At 47.9% G+C, this 20,190-nt stretch overlaps 1 protein-coding gene across 1 annotated transcript in view; it reads right to left on the reverse strand.

Moving 5' to 3' along the window:
- Positions 1-16,269, reverse strand: part of NCMAP (non-compact myelin associated protein) — a 48,129-nt gene extending 31,860 nt beyond the window's left edge. The window contains exon 1 of the mRNA XM_027520243.1: positions 16,219-16,269. The gene's annotated coding sequence lies outside the window, so the exon portion shown is untranslated. The remainder of the gene's footprint in view (positions 1-16,218) is intronic.
- Between the last annotated feature and the right edge of the window lie 3,921 nt (positions 16,270-20,190).

Below are 20,190 nucleotides of genomic sequence, written 5' to 3' on the forward strand. Positions count from 1 at the left end.
AGCCCTTGGGGGCCTCCAGGAGGCAGGGTTGGTGGTGACATAAATAAATATTTCTCTGCTCTCTGCCCCGGGCTTGGGCTCTGAGCAAACACCACAGCCTGAAAGGGAGGCCATGACAAGGAGGAAGCTGGGGGAGGTGAGTTCAGGGCTGCGAGTCAGGAGACCTGTGTTCCAGGCCCAGTCCTGACCGGGAGGACGTGGACATCAGGCGACTAGGGGGAGGTGAGTTCAGGGCTGCGAGTCAGGAGACCTGTGTTCCAGGCCCAGTCCTGACTGGGAGGGCGTGGACATCAGGCGACTAGTGAGCTGGGAGGAGAGATCACGGTGTGATCTGGGGAATGCTGGGACCCTCGGGCAGGTCTTTCCAGACTGCTCCCTGCATCCAGGCCTGGCATTCGAAGCTCTTCCCGTCTCTCTCCTGTCTGGTCCCCCATTCCCCCTTGGCACCGACATGCCCCTAACCTTGGACTACTGAGTCCCCCACAACCCCATAGGATTTGTCTCTCTCCTGGAAAGTCCTCTCCTCTCTTTGACATGGTGGTGTGGTGAAGGTGACAGAGGTGGGGGGTTAGAGTTAGACATGGGCTTGAAGGGAAGAGGGAGACAGGGGTGAGATGGTTGGATGGCATCCGGATGCAATGGACATGACCTTGGGCAAACTCCGGAACAGGGTGAGGGACAGGGAAGCCTGGCACGCTGCAGTCCATGGGGTTGTAAAGAGTCAGACACGACTTGATAACTGAACAACAATGGGCTTGAATTCTGACCTGAGTGTCTTTAGGCTTGTGACTTAAGCTCTCTGAGCCTGTTTCCTCCTCTGTAAACTAGACTTGGTGATTCCTGTCTTTTTCCTGGTTGCAATAATCAAATGAGATAATCATTGCTAATAATAATCGGACTCATGTCTTCCATGCAGCCTCTATGCGTGGATGAATTCATTTCCCAAGGAGGTCCTAAAATAGAAGGGAAGACAGACCTGTTTGCTAATTATAAGACTTTCATGTGATAAGTGCTATAAGCAAAGTACCTGAGAGGTGCTGGGAATTCTCAGAAAAGACTGACCTACTTGAGATCCGGGGGAGACTTTGGACAGATCCTGGAGGAGGAAACTAGTACTTATTATTATTAGTCCACTATGCCTCAGGCTGAAGCTCCAATACTTTGGCCACCTGATGCGAAGGCCAATGCATTGGAAAAGACCCTGACGCTGGGAAAAACTGAAGGCAACAGGAGAAGGGGGCGGCAGAGGATGAGATGGTTAGATAACATCACCAACTCAATGGACATGAATTTGAGCAAACTCCGGGAGACAGTGAAGGACAGAAGAGACTGGCATGCTGCAGTCCATGGGGTCACAAAGAGTCAGACATGACTTAGCGACTGGAAAACAAGCATCAGTCACTCTCCTAGAGGCTTGAAAAGCACTGCTAAATGCCTTATGCATGCAAAACCCTCATAAATGCCTGATTTATTTATACAATAAGGTTAAATAATTGTACTTGCACTTGTACCACAATTTTTTAGTCAAAACTCAGGACACTTGTCCTCAGTTCAGTTCAGTCGCTCAGTTGTGTCTGACTCTTTGTGACCCCTGGACTGCAGCACACCAGGCCTCCCTGTCCATCACCAACTCCCGGAGTTCACTCAAACTCATTTCTGTCGAGTTGGTGATGCCATCCAACCATCTCATCCTCTGTTGTCCCCTTCTCCTCCGGCTTTCAATCTTTCCCAGCATCAGGGTCTTTTCAAATGAGCCAGTTTTCACATCAGGTGTCCAAAGTTTTGGAGTTTCAGCTTCAGCATCAGTCCTTCCAATGAATATTCAGGACTGATTTCCCTTAGGATGGACTTCTTGGATCACCTTGCAGTCCAAGGGACTCTCAAGTCTTCTCCAACACCATAGTTCAAAAGCATCAATTCTTCGATGCTCAGCTTTCTTTATAGTCCAACTCTTACATCCATACATGACTACTGGAAAAACCACAGCTTTGACCAGAAGGACCTTTGTTGGCATAATGTCTTTGCTTTTTAATATGCTGTCTAGGTTGGTCACAGCTTTTCTTCCAAGGAGAAAGCATCTTTTCATTTCATGGCTGCCGTCACCATCTGCAGTGATTTTGGAGCCCCCCAAAATAAAGTCTCTCACTCTTTCCCCATCTATTTGCCATGAGGTGATGGGACCAGATGCCATGATCTTCGTTTTCTGAATGTTGAAGTTTAGGCCAACTTTTTCACTCTCCTCTTTCACTTTCATCAAGAGGCTCTTTAGTTCTTCAATCTCTGCCTTAAGGGTGGTGTCATCTGCATATCTGAGGTTATTGATATTTCTCCCAGCAAATCTTGATTCCAGCTTGTGCTTCATTCAGTCCGGCATTTCGCATGATGTACTCTGCATATAAGTTAAATAAGCAGGGTGACAATATACAGCCTTGACGTACTCCTTTCCCTATTTGGAACCAGTCTGTTGTTCCATGTCCAGTTCTAACTGTTGCTTCTTGACCTGCATACAGATTTCTTAGGAGGCAGGTCAGGTAGTCTGGTATTCCCATCTCTTTCAGAATTTTTCACAGTTCATTGTAATCCACGTAGTCAAAGGCTTTGGCATAGTCAATAAAGCAGAAGTAGATGTTTTTCTGGAATTGTCTTGCTTTTTTGATGATCCAACAGATGTTGGCAATTTGATCTCTGGTTCCTCTGCCTTTTCTAAAACCAGCTTGAACATCTGGAAGCTCATAGTTCATGTACTGTTGAAGCCTGGCTTGGAGAATTTTGAGCATTGCTTTGCTAGCGTGTGAGATGAGTGCAATTGTGTGGTAGTTTGAGCATTCTTTGGCATTGCCTTTCTTTGGGATTGGAATGAAAACTGACCTTTTCCAGTCCTGTGGCCACTGCTGAGTTTTCCAAATTTGCTGGCATATTGAGTGCAGCACTTTCACAGCATCATCTTTTAGGATTTGAAGTAGCTCAACTGGAATTCCATCACCTCCACTAGCTTTGTTCATAGTGATGTTTCCTAAGGCCCACTTGACTTTGCATTCCAGGATGTCTGGCTCTAGGTGAGTGATCACACCATCATGATTATCTGGGTCATGAAGGTCTTTTTTGTACAGTTCTTCTGTGTATTCTTTCCACCTCTTCTTAATATCTTCTGCTTATGTTAGGTCCATACCATTTCTATCCTTTATTGAGCCCATCTTTGCATGAAATGTTCCCTTGATATCTCTAATTTTCTTGAAGAGATCTCTAGTCTTTCCCATTCTATTGCTTTCCTCTATTTCTTTGCACTGATCACTGATGAAGGCTTTCTTATCTCTCCTTGCTATTCTCTGGAACTCTGCACTCAAATAGGTGTATCTTTCCTTTTGTCCTTTGCCTTTCGCTTCTCTTCTCAGCTATTTCTAAGGCCTCCTCAGACAACCATTTTGCCTTTTTACATTTCTTTTTCTTGAGGATGGTGTTGATCCCTGTCTTCTGTACAATGTCACGAACCTCTGTCCATAGTTCTTTAGGCACTCTATCTATCAGATCTAATCCCTTGAATCTATTTGTCACTTCCATTGTATAATCATAAGAGATTTGATTTAGGTCATACCTGAATGGTCTAGTGGTTTTCCCTACTTTCTTCAATTTAAGTTTGAATTTGGCAATAAGGAGTTCATGATCTGAGCCACAGTCAGCTCCCGGTCTTGTTTTTGCTGACTGTATAGAGCTTCTCCATCTTTGGCTGCAAAGAATATAATCAGTCCGAAATCAGTATTGACTATCTGATGACGTCCATGTGTGGAGTCTTCTCTTGTGTTGTTGGAAGAGGGTGTTTACTATGACTATTGTGTTCTCTTGGCAAAACTCAGTTAGCCTTTGACCTGCTTCATTTTGTACTCCAAAGCCAAATTTGCCTGTTACTCCAGGTATCTCTTGACTTCCTACTTTTGCATTCTGCTGCTGCTGCTAAGTCACTTCAGTCGTGTCTGACTCTGTGCGACCCCATAGATGGCAGCCCACCAGGCCCTGCCGTCTCCAGGCAAGAACACTGGAGTGGGTTGCCATTTCCTCCTCCAATGAAAGTGAAAAGTGAAAGTGAAGTCGCTCAGTCGTGTCCGACTCTTAGCGACCCCATGGACTGCAGCCTACCAGGCTCCTCCGTCCATGGGATTTTCCAGGCAAGAGTACTGGAGTGGGATGCCATTGCCTTCTCCCACTTTTGCATTCCAGTTCCCTATAATGAAAAGGACATCTTTTTTGGGTGTTAGTTCTAGAAGGTCTTGTAGTCTTCATAGAACCATTCAACTTCAGCTTCTTCAGCGTTACTGGTTGGGGCATAGACTTGGATGACTGTGATATTGAATGGTTTGCCTTGGAAATGAACAGACATCATTCTGTCATTTTTGAGATTGCATCCAAGTACTGCATTTCAGACTCTTACGTTCACTATGAAGGCTACTCCATTTCTTCTAAGGAATTCCTGCCCACAGTAGTAGATATAATGGTCATCTGAATTAAATTCACCCATTCCAGTCCATTTTAGTTCACTGATTCCTAAAATGTTGATGTTCACTCTTGCCATCTCCTGTTTGACCACTTCCAATTTGCCTTGATTCATGCACCTAGCATTCCAGATTTCTATGCAATATTGCTCTTTACAGCATCAGACTTTACTTGTATCACCAGTCATATCCTCAACCGGGTGTTAGTATATTGGGCACCTACCCACCTGGAGAGTTCATCTTTCAGTGTCCTATCTTTTTGCTTTTTCATTGTCCTTGCAAAGGATTTAGGGGCAATGAAGAGTCCAAGAGGAGAATAGAAGCTATAGAATGAATGTAGAAATAGCAGAATTTGCAGGACAGCCCAGTGGTTTCTGAATCATAGACTTCTTTCCACAGTGCCTGGTCTGGCCATGCACTTGCCATACAATAATTGTCTAACAAGTGCTTAGTGGACTGAGGGCAGTGTGTGTGTGTGTGTGTGTGTGTGTGTGTGTGTGTGTGTGTGTGTATTTTCCACTCCTTCATGCTGCTGGGATATTCTACTGTAAAGAAACAGAAGCTACTACTGTCTCCCCTAGGGATCCTTTGTTGGAGAAAAAATTGCTGAGACCTTGGCCTTCTGCATGGTGTCTCTCTTTTATTCCAGTACTATCCATCTACTTCTGTCTGGTCACAGAATAAAACCATCATTCTCTGTCTTATCAACCAAAGTCTTCCATGAACCTTTTCCAGTTTTATCCACCAGCACCTGTCTCCTCCCTTTCTTCCCAACCCTAGGCAGGGAATGAGTGACTTCCTGTCTCCCTAAACTCACCCATGCCTCACCTGTGCCTCCCACACTGGGAAGCTATTACTAGCTGCACAGTTATCTCCCCACTGAAGAGATGGAGTCTGTTTCTCTACTCCCTTGAATCTAGGTGGGCCCCATGACTGCTGGGACCCCTAGGATATGGCAGAAGTGATACTGGCTGTTGGGGTTAAAGCCCTTCAGGGAGGCTTCTGCTTCCTGCCTCTAAAAATGCTCGCTCCTTCTTGGAACCCAGCTGACATGCTCTGAGAAGCCCCAGGCTTGTGCAGAGGCCATGGGTAGATGTGCTAGTTGACAGCCCCAGCTGTGCTCTCAACTGACAGCCACGTGTCACTAAGCCACCACATGAGTGAGCCACCATAGACACCCAGACCAGCTGAGCCTTGAGACGTGAATGTCAGGCAGAAACCACGTGTCAGACCCCAAGTGAGGACCTCTCCACTGAGTCCGCTCAACCTTAGAGCTATCAGGCCACTAAGTCTTGGAGCAGCTGGTTACACAGGGACAGACAATCAGCACATTGGCCTTTCCTCCAGTGCCGTCTTCCCAATGCTACCCCAATCTAAACCTTCCTTGGTCATGACACCCGACTGTCTTCTCCTCCCCAGGATACCTCTTCCACCTCTGACTACTTATAATAATTGTTTGCACCAATTATGATGGCTTGAGATCCCTGGACCGACTTTTCTTTTAAAACATTAAAAAATAACCTGTAAACAGAAATGTTTTATTATTTCTGAAAATGGAAAACTTGCCATCAATAGAAAGCAACAAAATAAATTAGATGAAACAGATCAATGTCATTCTAGCTGGACAGTGTTACCTCCCAAATTGTCTGGTCCCAAGGCAGGTCTTCTGTTTAAAAAGATGGAGTGAGTGTTGTAGCCAGACTCTGAGATTCAGAATCCAGGTAGTTACAGCAGACCAGCGTCTGGATCCCTGGATCACATGACCGTGGTCATGTATCCTTAAATTCAGTAGTTCCACGAAGCTTCATGATTCCTTCGCCTTCCTGACTATGGCAGGTGCCAGAGCTCTCCAGTCTGCAGTGTTTTGGAAGCCTCTGGCCTTTCCAATATTTTAAAAGAATCGGGTGCATAAAATCCCTTCCTACCAATAATGCTGATTTCTATTTCTGTTTCTTGCATTGACCCCTGACTTCCGACAGCTCCTGCAGCAGCTCCTGGGTTTGTTTCTTTTATTATTTAAGTAGTTCCTTCAGAGTATTTTCAATGTGGGTCTTTGTGTGTTCCACCTTCTAAGGCTTTATTTGTCTAAGAATATTTTTAGTATGACCTCATGTTTGAATGACGATTTGGCTGCCTTTAAAATTCTGGATTGAAAGGGCTGTCTTCTTTCAATTCTTATAATAACATTATTCTTTGACTTCCTTGATCAAGTGTTGTTATTGAGATGTATAACATCAGTCTAAATCTTGGCACTTTGTAAGGGAGGCTATTTCTCTCTGCCCTTCCTCTTTGTCTTTCAGATTTTCAATTTTATCACGATATTTTGTGTGGATTTTTCTGCTGTTGGCGACTCCATGAGTCCTTTCAGTCTGATTTCATTCATTTTCCTTTAATCCTGAAACATTTAATCTCTATTATTTCTTAAGTTCTTCCTTATTCTGCATTTTTTGTCTTCTCTCCTTTCAGGACACCTACTTTTACTCTCCGTCTCTCTTTGATTTTCTTTTTCATTTGTTATCTTTTTATTTTTTCCTGCTTCCTTCTGGGACAGTTCTCAATCTGATTTTCCTCTTTACTGAATGCATGCATGCTAAGTCAATTCAGTTGTGTCTGACTCTTTGTGACCCTATGGACCATAGCCTGGCCAGGATTCTCTGTCCATGGGATTCTCTAGGGGAATACTGGCATGGATTGCCATGCCCTCCTCCAGGGGATCTTCCTGACCCAGGGATCTAACCCACGTGCGTCTCTTATGTCTCCTGCATTGGCAGGCAGGCTCTTTACCACTAGCACCAGCTGGGAAATGTTAATTCAGTTGTATCCAACCTGATATTTTAACCATCTATTGTGTCCTTTATTTTTTTTTCACTACAAATTTGTTTTTTTTTTCTTTTGTGCCAGAGCCTGATTCAGAGTTAATTTGACAGCCATATTGGCCCAAAACGTATAATGAGGCAATGTGAAGCATTTCTGAATGAAGAAGTGGAGAAAGGAACAGGCTGAGAGACAGCAATGTCTCTTTCGTCGCTGGGGCACAGGGTCCGGCTGGATTGCAGAGCTCTGTTCTGTTTACGGAACGTGAGAACAGAGCGCTTTCCTCTGTGGTGCTTAGACCTGAGGCTAAGTAGAGGGGAGGCGAGGACTTCTGCCAGGTGTGTCCTTTATTTTAAGTAGTATATCTTCCATGGGCTTCCCTGGTGGCACAGGGGCAAAGAATCCGCCTGCCAAGCAGGCATCACAGTTTGATCCCTGGGTCAGGAAGATCCCCTGGAGGAGGAAATGGCAACCCATTCCAGTCTTCTTGCCTAGAAAATCCCATTGACAGAGGACCCCGGGGGGCTGCAGTCCCTGGGGTAGCAAAAGAGTGGGACACCCCTTAGCAGTTAACCAACAAAAACTGGAAGTTTCATGGCTAATCTTGTGCTTTGGTTGTCTCCTATGACGTGTCCTTGTATTATTCTACAAAGGTCTTCCCTTGTCTTTTTAATAAAGATAATAAAATTATCATGCTTTACTTCAAAATCTTGGTCCATCTACTTCAATCGTTCTGCTTCAGATGACATATGCTGCTTGATTTACTGTCTCTTATAACAGTTGTACTTCTTAGGCATCTAATTTTTTGGTGAGTGAATTCAGGTTCCCCTGGGGATACTTGCTCTCAGCCCGGTAATATGCCCTGCGGAAGAGCCAGAGGCACTTGGAAAAGAAAAAATGAGCCCGGGGGCAGAGAGACACAGACTCCTTCAGCCACTCTCTTCTGGTTGGCACGCTGCCTGTGTGTCTGCCAGGCTTCATCTCTGAGTTCCAGGGAGCAGCAGCCTTGGCAGGAGGTCAACTCCTTCGGAGGGATTCTACAGACTAGGGTGGGGGCTGGGGTTGGAAGGGCATTGATGGGCAAGTGAATACCTGAGCCTTGGTCTGTTTTGATTGATTCCTCATCTCAGCAGGGCTTTGAGCTGCTCCAGGGGCTTCCGTGGTGACTCAGTGGTAAAGAACTTTCCTGCCAATGCAGGAGACTCAGATTCGATCCCTGGGTCAAGAAGATCCCCTGGAGAAGGAAATAGCAACCCACTCCAGCATTCTTGCCTGGGAAACCCAATGGACAGAGGAGCCTGGTGGGTTGCAGTCCATGGGGTGACAAAACAGTTGGACATGTCTTAGCGACTAAAACAACAGCAGACTCCCCCAGGGCTGTAGCTGCCAACTTCTGCACTACAGGGACAGGAGGCAGTGACTGTCCCAAGACAAGGAGCAGGGACCCAAAGCGGGTAAGTGTCTTTAGAGAACAGAGCAGACGTCAGTCACTCATTCCACACTGTAAGTGTGTGTACCACGGCACTGTGCCAGATGATGGGGGAGACCGTGGGATACGGTCCCTGCCCTCGCGGGGTTCACGCTCTGATAGCAGACTAACAGACTCAGCCTAGTTCCCTACTAAGGTCCCCATCCTGGTCCTGCCTTTCGAGCATCTCACTTAGTCTTTCTAAGCCTCAGTTTCTTCATCTGCAAAATGGAGATGAAAAAAATATCATCTTGCTTTTCTTTAATTGACATACCTCATGCTTAAAGATAACTAAATTTGTCAACCTTGATTCTAGATTCACATTCTGCCACCTTTTCTTCTGGAGGACGGACAAGATATCTCAATTTTCTCCCTACTCTCCTATAGGGTTAGGTTTTCAGGAGACAATTCATGCCAAGTGATTACAAATGATTAGCAAATGCCGAGCACCCTGAGAGCTCTCAAAAATATGAATCGCTGTTGTTATTATTACTATGACCAATGACATCGTTTCTGGGGATTAGGTAGGAACATGGAGCTGCTTCTGTACAATAAATAAATCCTCTTTTGTCCTCTGGGCAAACCAGTTACCGTTAAGGTCTGAGACTGGAGAGAAGACCAACGTAGGGCATCTACAGTTTCCACAAAAGAGGACAGAGTGGACTTGGCTCTTGGAAAAGTTTTGGTCAAGAAATAGTGAGAAAGGGGGTAGGAGTTGGGAGGGAGGTGAGGAAATAAACCAAGTGACATTTTCCAGAAAGAACTACTAACACCACCACAGGCATTAGGAGTTTGGATAACTAGTCCCTTTTCTGCAGTTTCTTGCCTGTTCTTTTTTTTTTTTCTTAATTGCTGAAGGGCAGTACAGGGAGGAGGTTAGGACTTCCTGGAATCTCAGCCTAGCTTCTGCCTAGCCTCAGGGTCTGCATCTCTCCAGGACCCAGGAGACCAAGTGCCCAGGGCTCACAAGACTTTTGGGAAACATAAAAATGTTTCTTATTTCTTTCAAAATCAGAAGAAAACAGGAACTTTTAGGATGAAGAAAATGTTTTAATGTACCAATACAGTTATTAATATAACTGAATGTTTTTTATGGAGCAAGGGGCCCACCAAGGCAAAATGGCATCCCGGGTGAGCTCTGTGACCCAGCCCTCTGTGAACCTCGGCAGCGAGCGAGGGAAAACCACTCACTTCCTGGGCTGCCGTGGGTGGGAAAGGGACGGAGGCATGTGGCGCATTTAGTGCTGTGTGGGCCCCAGCAAACCCTCAGCAAGCAGGAATTAACCACTGACCATTTATCTCTCTCTGAGACCTGAAGGCTAAAACCTTAGGAATATCTGAAGGAGCGTTAGGGGATCAGGGATAGCAGCTGAGGGAACAAGTTACACAACTGCATTTTTAATTTTTTATTCATTTTATTTATTTTTCCGCCATGCAGTGCAGCATGTGGGATCTTAGTTCCCCAACCAAGGATCAAACCCATGCCCCCTGCATTGGGAGAGTGGAGTCTTAACCACTTGTGAACCACCAGGGAAGTCCTCGTAGGGTTAATTTTTTTTGGCTGTGCCACGGGACATGTGGAAACTTAGTTCCCCAACCAGGGATCAAACCCACGCCCCCTGCATTGGAAGCACAGTGACTTAACCACTGGACAGCCAGGGAAGCCCCACACTATTGCTTTTTATTGCACAGCAGACTGAAAGAGATGATCCCTGGTGGAGGAACAGATGGAAGCTGCAGAAGGCCAGGCCCCATGTGCTGGGGGCTCTGCAAGAAACTAGACACACAGCAGGAAAACGAGGTCTCCCTGAACTTTCAGCACAGGCCAGAGGCAGGTGTTAGTCTTGACGAATGAGTGAGTGACTGAGTGAATGAATGAATGATGAGTGAACTGTGGAAGAAGTGAAACACCCTGATGCTCGTTGGCCCGAACAGCTGACTCAGTAGGTACCAAGACACAAGCTTCTCTGAAGGGGAAGGGAAACTCATCTTTATAAGTTAAGGGCCTTGGATAGCATCCCCTTTAATAAATTGGGAAACCGAGGCTCAGGGAGGTGATGTGGCTTGAACAAAATCCCACAGCTCAAAAACCGAGGCCTCCCTCCCTGCTCTGCGCCCCATTCTCCCTGCTGGCTGAGGCTGCCCTGGCCATCCAGGGTCTGCACGGACCCCTGACATGCCAGGAGCTTCCAACCCTGCCCCCTCCACCTCCTCGAGCCACCCACTGGGTACCATAGGACCTGGCAGCCCTGCTGAGGGCCCCAACTGCTCAGGAGTGTCCAGCCCAGGCAGGAGGCTCCTCACCACAGGCCTGGAAGCTGGCTGAAGAACAGGCTTCTTCTGTCTTTAGAGATCGGCACACCCCCTTTTCCTTCCTTAGGCCAAACTACAGCCACCAGCCCCGGGAGCATCAAACCACAGGAGAGGTTCCAGCCCAGCTGCCATGCTCTGGTCCTACCCCTCAACTGTACTGACACCCAGCCCTGCTGAGGAATCCACGGAGACTTGCTGACTGGCAGGCTCTGGCCTTGGCTTGGTCCCCTTTCTCCCTTCCTGCCTCCTCCTGCCCACGGAGGACCTATCGTCCTGATGAGGAACTCCTTTGAAAAAAGACAAAGCAGGATCCACCCTGCCAGATCCCGAAGCAAAGAGTGGGATATCAGAAACCCAGATGCCAATGACTGCATCAGGAGGCCGGATGGATGGAGATGCAGAAACCGATAGGGCAGTGCGCTCTGTGCTTGGAGGTAGTCCAGGAGAAACAAACCCACCACTGATTCTGGGCTGCCTGCAGAGGCCCTGGCATGGTAGCCTGCAGGGTACACCCCAGCACAGGCACTGCTTGGCCAGCAATACCTGGGCAAGGTTAGAGAGATTCCTGCTTTGGATTATTTTTCTCCAATATCAAACATATATCTTTTAAAAAGTAAATTGAACATATATAACTTGGGGTCTTTATTTTCAATATATATGAGGTTTTTTTTTTTTCTTTTTTTAAATTAAAAGCGTTTACTGGGCAACTTAAAATCCACTTAACCTTTCCTTTTTTAACCTTCCATTCTATTTTATTGGAAGACTGGAAAGTAAAGGGAAGTGTTGTAGTATTCATATTCCCAGAGAATCTCCCAGATCACTGTAGTGACAAAGCACTCGGATAAGGAGACTTGAGTCTCCCCTAACAGTTCTTCACTGGGTATATCTCATCCTTTCTGGACTCCAGTTTCCTCACCTGAAGGAGCCCTCTATTACCTTTAAGGGTTCCTGTAGCATCTATTTCTGCTTTATTGACTATGCCAAAGCCTTTGACTGTGTGGATCACAATAAACTGTGGAAAATTCTGAAAGAGATGGGAATATCAGACCACCTGACCTGCCTCCTGAGAAATCTGTATGCAGGTCAAGAAGCAACAGTTAGAACTGGACATGGAACAACAGACTGGTTCCAAATAGGAAAAGGAGTATATCAAGGCTGTATATTGTCACCCAGCTTATTTAACTTCTATGCAGAGTACATCATGAGAAACGCTGGGCTGGAAAAAGCACAACCTGGAATCAAGATTGCTGGGAGAAATATCAATAACCAACAAAGGTCCGTCTAGTCAAGGCTATGGTTTTTCCAGTAGTCATGTATGGATGTGAGAGTTGGACTGTGAAGAAAGCTGAGCACCGAAGAATTGATGCTTTTGAACTGTGGTGTTGGAGAAGACTCTTGAGAGTCCCTTGGACTGCAAGGAGATCCAACCAGTCCATTCTGAAGGAGATCAGCCCTGGGATTTCTTTGGAAGGAATGATGCTAAAGCTGAAACTCCAGTACTTTGGCCACCTCATGCGAAGAGTTGACTCATTGGAAAAGACTCTGATGCTGGGAGGGATTGGGGGCAGGAGGAGAAGGGGACAACAGAGGATGAGATGGCTGGATGGCATCACCAACTTGATGGATGTAAGTCTGAGTGAACTCTGGGAATTGGTGATGGACAGGGAGGCCTGGCGTGCTGCAGTTCACGGGGTCAAAAAGAGTTGGACATGACTAACCGACTGAACTGAACTGAGCTGATTGGAGAAGACTCTTGAGAGTCCCTTGGACTGCAAGGAGATCCAACCAGTCCAACCTAAAGGAAATTAGTCCTGAATATTCATCAGAAGGACTGATGCTGAAGCTGAAACTCCAATACTTTGGCCACCTAATGTGAAGAACTGACTCATTTGAAAAGGCCCTGATGCTTGGAAAGATGGAAGGTGGGAGGAGTAGGGGATGACAGAGGATGAGATGGTTGGATGGCATCACTAACTCAATGGACATGAGTTTGAGTAAACTCCGGGAGTTGGTGATGGACAGGGAGGCCTGGCATGCTTTAGTCCATGGGGTCACAAAGAGACAGACATGACAGAGCTACTGAACTGAATTGAACTGTAGCTCCTATACCCTGTGATCCTGCAGGATAGGGATCAGACTGGATGTTGCTTTCCTCCTCTCAGAGCCTAGGGGGTCTTTAGAGGGCTGACTATCCGGCTGGGAGAAGCAGCACAGTGTCCAGGCCTGTCCCTCAGGTGTAAATTCTACCAGCAGGGGATTCTTCCCTGAGAAAAGACCCTGATGGTGGCAGGAGAGAAGGCAGAGGCTCAGAAGATGTGATGGGGGACACGCCTTTCAAGGTAGGGGGTGGGGATTGGATGGGAGATGAGGGTGGCGGTGGGGAGGTGGTTAGGAGGGGAGAATTTGGGGTGTCTACATCACTTCTGTAAAGAGATGCTCTCTCTGGAAAATCAAAGCTCTCCTCTCAAAGCCCAGAGCCCCAGTCCTCAGCCTGGGTTCATGCATTCCACAGACATTCACTGAATGCCTGCTATGTGCAGGGGCACTGTTGTAGGCAGGGATATGGTGAGAAAGGCGGCAGGCTTACTCCCTGAGTTTACAAGTCAGTGGGAAACACAGATATCCAATGATTATGAGCAATTATGGAAAGTGCTAAGAGGAAATGTTTTGAACTTGGCTCTTGAGAGAGATACAGTGCTTCCCATGTCCTCTTGATGTGTTTGCCCAAATCTCTCACCTCCAGTTCAGATCTCTGCTTTCCTAGTCACCGCAGGGAGATGGAACCCTCAACAGGCTGCCTGCCAGGACGTAAGACAGGCTGTAGGCTCCTCACTTGGCTAAGAGTGGTTCCACCTCGAGGACACAGCTCCCTCCCGGCCTGAGGCAGCAGTGGCCACGGTCCACAGGAGGAGACAAAGGACTGTGGGGATAAGCTGTGGGGATAAGCTTTTCCCCACAGAGCAGATTTCCCCAGAGACCCAGCACGATCCCCTGGCCCAGCTCCCCATGAGCTTGGCTCAGCACGCACACGCGGGGGGTGGGGGGCGGGGGAGGGGTCGGCCCTCCTGGCCCCACACAGCCCCCTTCAGCTATCTCACCAGCAGCCAGGACACGGCAGGACCAGGTGAGAAAGGTCCCACTGCCATGAAGGGGCCACGGGAGCCCCTTTCCCGCTTCCTCTTCCGTTCTCATCAGGCACCCGCCATCCTTTGCTGTCTCTTGGCACCCCTGGCCCCTGCAACTTGGGGATGGACACTTAGAGGATGTGAGAAAGGCATCTGACCTACCTAGAGTTCCAGCTGCTCCATCTACTGCCATGTGGCCACCAGGTCAGGATTCCAGCATTCTGTGTGCCTTCCCCTACTCTGCGCTCTGGCTGAGCTTATCATGTTACTCCCTTGCCCCTCTCAAGAAGGGGTGCCCCAAATCTGTTGCTTTGGGCTTATCTTAATCTGTTACACCGCTCCATCCACCTAGACCACCGTCTCCTATCCATACCCATCTGTTAGGGCCTGGCCATCTCTAAATTCACTGTTTATTGACTACTTGCCACACGCCAACTGTGGTACTACATACTCACTTACTGTTCATTCATTCAACAAATGTGCGGTGAGACCTACTGTTTTTGTTGTTGTTTAGTCTCTAAGTTGTATCCGGCTCTTTTGTGACCCCAGGGACTGGAGCCCGCCAGGCTCCTCTGTCCATGGGGCACCATATAATGGTGAACAAAGAGACGTGGCCCCTGACTCCAGGAAGCTACAGTCTGGTGGAAATTAATAGCTCATTTTTACTGAGTGCCTATAATATACAGACCTTGTCCTAAGCACTTGTCAGATAGTCAGATAAGGATCTGACAATCTGTCAAAGAAATTGCCTTGTTTACAGAGTAAAGCAAACAATAGAGAAATGCAAAGTCCTGCCCAAGACTCCCTTGTAGCTCAGTCGGTAAAGACTTTGCCTGCAGCGGTTCCATCCCTGGGTTGGGAAGATCCCCTGGAGAAGGAACTGGCAACCCACTCCAGTATCCTTGCCTGGAAAATCTCATGGACAGAGGAGCCTGGTGGGCTGCAGTCCATAGGGTCACAGAGAGTAGGGCACGACTGAGCGACTAACCCTTACTTAAGGGGCAGAGCAGGGATTCCAACGCCCAGGCTGACTGATTCCAAAGCAGAAGCTCTTAGCACTATGCTTTCTTTCTTCATGGCTGTTGTTTCGTTACTCAGTCGTGTCTGACTCTTTGTGACCCCATGGACTGTAGCCTGCCAGGCTCCTCCGTCTATGGGATTTCCCAGGCAGTCTTCTTCAGGGGATCTTCCCCATGCAGCGACTGAACCTATGTCTCCTGCAGCTCCTGCACTGGCAGGCCGATTCTTCACCACTAGCGCCACTTAATCCCACTTCCTCCAAGGAAACTTCCCGACTCTCCTCCCAGACTAGAGGGATTCCTAGATTCTTGGAAGCCCGCCTAGTATATGACACACCCATGTCCTCCTCCTGACAGGTACCCAGACCACAGAACGTATCCCCGCCTCCTTTCTCCAGAGCTGCTGAGTTGGCTGATCTGAACTAGAACCCTGGGTTCTTCCTCCTAGCTGTGAGTTTTCATTGTAGATACTCCTCCAAGAGGGGCTTCCGCACAGGGCCGACCCTTCCAGATGCCCATTTCACAGATGAAGCCAACAGAGGTCCTGAGTGCTTTAAAATCATTTCAACCTCCTGGCTGGCCGGGTCTCTTTTCTTCCGGGGAGTCTCGGCCCCTCCGCCAAAGGCTTAGTGAGGGAGGTGGGACAAGGAAACGACTCGCCTGCCAGATGCTCGGGTTAACACGCCCCAAAGGCAGGCTTCTCCGTGAGGGTCGAGCTTGCGACGCGTGCCCCGTCCCCATTTCCAAAGCCCGAAAAAGACAACCGACCTTCCTCTCCACTCGGACCACAGCCCACCGCCCTCCAGGAGCAGACCCCAGGCACTTCCTCCAACGAAGGGGGAGGGGGGGTGGGTGGGACTTGGGGACCCCTCACCTTCCTCTCCCGACTCCCCTCCGAGGATCGAGGCCGGCAGGTGGCCTGTGACCCGCCGCGCCCGAGCCGGACCGCCCGTGCCCCCGGAGACTCGGGGTCCCCCACTTCCCGCTCCTCCTACCTGTTCGGGGGAGCCCCGCGCACCGGCCGCCGCCCCGCTCCGCCTCCCGCCAGCGCCGCAGAAGCAGCCCGGGCTCCGGCTGCCCCGGGATCCCGCCCCCGGCCCCGCCTCATCGCGCGCAGGTGATCCCGGGAGGGGCCCCGTTGCCCCCTCGGTCCCTGCCTTGGGGGCCGCCCCAGGGGCGCCAGGCTCGGGGCACTGGCTGGGCGGCGCTTCCTGGCCGTGTCCTCACGCTTCTCCCGGTCCAGGCCCTTCTTGGGGTTCCAGTTCGCCCAGCCCAGTCCCTCGGTCCACCAAGGCCACTTCAGCCAGGGCCGAACGGGAGAAGGAGCTTTACAAACATGCCAGGCTAGCTAGATGTGAACTGCAGGGAGTTCGTTAGGTGTCTTTTTTATTTAAAATAATATTTGTGGCCTTAAATTTTTTTTTATTGGAGTATAGTTGATTTACCAAGTTGTGTTAATTTTACTTATGTAGCCAAGTGGATCAATTACACAAATAGATATATCCGCCCTTTATTTAGATTCTTTTGGAATATAGGCCATTACAGAGTATTGAGTAGAGTTCCCTATTCTATACAATAGATTCTCATTAGTCATCTACTTTATCTGTATAGTGTCATCTATTTTATATATAGTAGTGTGCATATGTCAATTCCGATCTCCCAATTTACCCCTCCCCATTCCCCTACCCCTTGGTTGGTTCTCTACATCTGTGACTTGTGGTTTGTAAATAAGTTCATTTACAAAAAAGTCTCCTTTTTTTTAAATTACGCATTAAGCTGAATCATATGATATTTGTCTTTCTGAGTCTGACTTCACTCAGTGTGACAGTCTCTAGGTTCATCCATGTTGCTGCAAATGGCATTAATTTTGTTCTTTTCTTGTTTAATGGCTGAGCAATATATGAGCTCTATCTTTATCCAGTCCTCTGTTACGGACATTTAGGTTGCTTCCATGTCCTGGCTATTGTAAATGGTGCTACAATGAACACTAGGGTGCAGGTACCTTCTCAAGTATGATTTTCTCTGAGTTTATGCCTACAAGTGCAATTGCTGGATCATATGCTAGTTCCGTTTTTAGTTTTTTAAGGAACCTCCATACTATTCTCTGTAGTGGCTGTACCTGTATGCTGCTGCTGCTGCTAAGTCGTTTCAGTCATGTCCGACTCTGTGCGACCCCATAGATGGCAGCCCACCAGGCTCCCCCGTCCCTGGGATTCTCCAGGCAAGAACACTGGAGTGGGTTGCCATTTCCTTCTCCAATGCATGAAAGTGAAAAGCGAAAGTGAAGTCGCTCAGTCGTGTCTGACTCTTAGCGACCCCATGGACCGCAGCCTATGTACCTGTATAGCTGTCTTTAAAGTTGGATTGTGTGGGGAATTCCCTGGCAGTCCGGTGGTCAGAACTCCACGCTTCCACTGCAAGGAGCATGTGTTCCATCCCTGGTCTGGGAACTAAGCTCTCCAAGCTGCATGGTGAGGCCAAATAAAGAAATAATTGGGATTATGCTAATCTGACTGAAGGGTTTGGGGGAGGTTTGCCAGCTGGGGAGTCTCAAAAGCTCTGCCCTGTAGGATCTGGCAGTCTCCTTCATCAGGCTGGTTTGTGGCTGGATCCATGAAGCCTAGCACTCTATTATGGACACACAATGGGCCCTCAATATTTATAGAAAAGGAGAAGAGATCTTAGGGGAGTCCCCATTTACAAACAGAAAACTGAAACCCAGGCAGCAGACTGAGTTGCCCACAGTCACATAGCAGGGGAATGACAGAACCAGGAGTACAGTCAGGTTTCCCCACTGTGTTTTCAAATTATTTCTAGAAAGTGTTTGGTTTGGGGCCTATTGCTTTGCCACTGGTGCCTATGAGATGCTGTCAAAGCGTTGATAACTTCTTCCCAAGTTGACTGAGAACTAAGAGAGAACCACGTGTTTTCATAGGAAACTCTGGTGATGTTTATTAAAAAGGATTAAGACGTGAAATTCTGTGAATCACTATATTGTACACCTGTAACTTATATTGATACATTAACTATACTTCAATTTAAAAAAAAGTGCAATTCTATCATTCTACTTTTTTTTTTTTTAAGTGAAAGCAGGTTTATTGAGAAAGAGACACGTTCCATAGACAGGATGCTGTCCATCTCAGAAGGTAAGAGTAGCCCCAGGACATGGGAAGTCAGAGCAACCTGCGATTCTACTTTTTCAGTGAATACTTGAAACAGGGTCTTTGGCTTCAGAGAGCTCCTCTGTGATGGGAGAGGCAGAAGGCAGGGAGAGTTCACTGAAAAATCACTCTGTTCTTGAGAACTGAGATCTATGAGGCCACCTCAAGATGCTTCCAGAAGCTCTTGCTGTGTTGTGCAGGGGGTCAAGAGCTCTAAAGTCAGATGGTCTTAAGTTCCAATCCTTTTTAAACCTGAGACTCAGTTTCTTTCAGTTGAATGAAGGTAATATACCTACGCTAGTATTGTTGTGGTGAGAATTAAAAATGAGATAATGCTTATAAAATGCTAGATAAATGGAAGAATTTTTATGCTAAGTGGTAGGGGCTGGGGAGGTGGACATGCTGACACAAGGGGACCTCAGCATCTCTGGTACAGTCCCCTCTGAGGGATTCAATGATCTTCAGCCTTCTGTCATCCACGGCTCTACCCCACCCTCTGCTTCTCCTTTAACCCAGGCCGGCCAAGTCATAGGACACCTGCCATGTCAGAATGGCTTTGCACACACCTGCCATGAGGGATCTGGGGATGAAACTCTGAAACCCAGCAGGACCCTGCAAAGCCTTGCCTGGTACAAGATCCTCTGTGTCCTTGACTTCTTGTTTGGCTTTCTCCAGTTCCAAACAGCAGACTCAAGTAGTCAGCGATTAGAAAATAGAGTCAAAGGACTCCTAGTTCCTCCTGAAGGCATGTAGATAATCTGACACATACCCTTGCATTGTCCTGCAGAAACTAAGCCACCCCCACTCACTGGAGTGACTGGTGATTACATGTTGACCATAAGGATGCAGACTCCAGACTGGTTGGAAGTGGAAGGTGGATGCTTGAGATTCAAAAACCATCTCCCTGTTACCTCACCACCAGCCAATCAGAAGAATGTCCATAAGCTGATCATGTGCCCTGCAACCTATCCCTATTGCTATAATACTTTTAAAACTCTTGCCTAAAGGCCAGAGGAGTTCAGGTCTTTTGAATACTAGCTGCCCGTTCTCCTTGCTTGATGCCCTGCGATAATTGATGCCCAGCACAATAATAGTGCTGTACTTTCCCTCAGCACAATCCGTTGTCCGTAGATTGGCTCTGCTGGTGTCACGTGAGCAGACTCAAGTTCGGTCTGGTAACAACTCTTCCTCTCACCAGCCTCCCTCATAAGGAGTTGACCAGGATCAGACACACAAGCCAAGCTCAGCGAGGCAGAGGCATGAAAAGGCTCTAGCTAAACTTCTTCTCTCAGTTTATTTATTAAGTCCTCCTGTTCACTACAGGCCAGGCACTCTGCAAGGTGGGGCAGAATCAGTGGGGGCCTTGCCTCATCCTGTAGACGTCACCTTCCAGAGGGGCTGTGGGGACAGCTGACATGAAGCACAAAAGATGGTCACACAAGAGAAGGACAGTCTGGGAAAGTCCCCTGAAAGACGTACCATGCTGTTTTTGATTATTATCGGTGGGACAGCAGGAACTCCTTCAGAAACAGAGGGAAGGGTGAGCACCATCTGCCGGGAGAAGACAGCTGAGCTGAGATGGAAAGGACAAGCAGGTAGATGGAGGAGGAGCTGCGGCTGGGCAGTGTTCTGGAGGCAGGGAAAGCCCACAAGGTCAGATGGTTGACTGGAGTAGGGGCGGAGGGCAGAGTGGACAGGAGGAGATCAGAGGCAGACAGAGGTCAGATCTTCTAAGGTCTTGAAAGTGAAAGTCGCTCAGTCATGTCTGACTCTTTGCGACCCCATGGACTATCAGTCCATGGAATT

The sequence above is a fragment of the Bos indicus x Bos taurus genome, chromosome 2, assembly GCF_003369695.1.
Source record: "Bos indicus x Bos taurus breed Angus x Brahman F1 hybrid chromosome 2, Bos_hybrid_MaternalHap_v2.0, whole genome shotgun sequence".
NCBI lineage: Eukaryota > Metazoa > Chordata > Mammalia > Artiodactyla > Bovidae > Bos > Bos indicus x Bos taurus.